The sequence below is a fragment of the Lactuca virosa genome, chromosome 7, assembly GCF_052849685.1.
Source record: "Lactuca virosa cultivar CGN04683 chromosome 7, Lactuca_virosa_CGN04683_v6, whole genome shotgun sequence".
In the NCBI taxonomy this organism is placed as follows: Eukaryota; Viridiplantae; Streptophyta; class Magnoliopsida; order Asterales; family Asteraceae; genus Lactuca; species Lactuca virosa.
The window spans coordinates 58,684,968-58,686,955 of record NC_136432.1 but is presented as its reverse complement, the minus strand read 5'-3'; positions in this window follow the sequence as shown (position 1 = coordinate 58,686,955).

The following is a 1,988-nucleotide window of genomic DNA, read 5'->3' as shown; positions in this document are numbered from 1 at the left end:
CTTATCAATTAACATAATTAGGGTTTCGAATTTTCAAATCCTTACATTCTACCTTAATATGGATCAAAAATCCCAAACTAAATCCAAATAAAACCCAACACATAAACACAAAAATGGCAGGATTGTGAAAGAAGATATTCACAATATAAACCTGAATCGTGAACCCACGAGATTAACTAGCAAGGCTCTTTGGGCGTTCATGCCTCAGACAGCAGGAAAGCAAAGAATATGTCAAACCAAAATTAATTTATTTGTTGAACATCGAGTACAATGAATGAAGTTTTGATGGGGTTTATGGTGTCGAATTGGGATTTTGTCTAGGGCTTAATAATGATAAATATTAAGTTGATGCAAGGAGATGGAGAAGTCCCTGACGAAATCCAAGCGTAAAATTAGAAATTTTTGCTCACCTTTCCAACTGTACGATTATGAGGGTGGAAAAAGGTAAAATGTCCCTTCCATTAAATAAAAAAAGAAAAAAAAAACTTAAGAACATGCTTTTCCTTCCTAATCGCTTCCATTCATTTCTTAAAAAATCGGAGAACAGGCTATAAATAATAAAAGTTTATATATAAAGATTGAAATAGTGACAATCATAGGTGATATACATGGACCCGGTTTTATTAAAACACACACCAAAATATTATGCTATATTAAAGTGCGTTCAATGTAAACAAGTAAACAAGGGAAGACCTACTTCATGTTTTTTTGGAAATCTCCAGAAAAGTCCTAAAATTTTACTCTAATTTACGAAAAAATCCCAAACTAAAATTTGTTTACGAAAAAACATGAATTACCGGTAAAAATTGCGATTTGACCCCTTTTTTCCGGTTTACCGGTTTTATTACTTACATGTTTCACTAAAGTCCCATTATTTTACCATAATTTGCGAATAAGTCCCAAAATAAAATTTACTGATGATTTGACCTTTTTCTTCATGTAACATACACTTTATCGGTTTCATTGCTGACTTAGCTGATAAGATGAATACGATGAGTTATATAATGTCACATTTACTGTAAAATTTGATACCCATGTCATCGGCTCATTTATGACTATGTATCTACGTCAGCAATGAAACCAATAAAATGCGTGTTTCCAAGAAAAAAGGATAGAAAATGAGTTGATGTCTGATGAGATGAATATATTAGGTTACATAAGATTAGATAGACAATTTGATATTTCTTATAAACGTAAAAAATAACGCAGTTGTTGTTAGTTTATGTAATTATTGTAGTCTTCGTTGGATGCATTTTATGTTCCAAAAAGATATACAATATATCAGGATATCAAGTTTTATGCTAAACATAACATTATATAACTCAACATATCCATCTCATCATCTCATTTAATAACTAGGCGTCCGGATCAGCAATGAAACCGATAAAATGTATGTTACATAGAGAAAAGGACAAAATCATTATTTTAGGACTTATTCGCAAATTAGGGTAAAATAATTGGACTTTAGTGAAACAAGTAAGTAATAAAACCGGTAAACCGGAAAAAAAGGATCAAATCGCCATTTTTACCGGTAATTCATGTTTTTTCGTAAACAAAATTTAGTTTGGGAACTTTTCATAAATTAGGGTAAAATTTTAGGACTTTTCTGGAGATTTCCCTGTTTTTTTTTGTAGAATTTGTGATGGTAAGTTGTAATTTTTTATTTTTTTCTGATCGTTGGGTGATTATCCTGCTTTTTGTTTCTTTTGTTGGTGTTTTTCATACATTTTGTTTTCTTTGCGGACAAAGGTTACAATTATGGCATCAGATTGTTGTGCTCATAGTCACCCTTTGGATCATTGGGTGATTCATAGTGTTCAAGAAAACACTTTTAAATTTCTTTCGTTTGATATCTTATTTTCTTGGGTTTATGGTTTTAATTATTCGATAAGAATATATCGTAGCATGTGGCTCTAGGAAGTAATATTGACACCAAACAAAATGACAGATCTAATACTGTAATTTCAGATGGTAGTAAGACATGGATC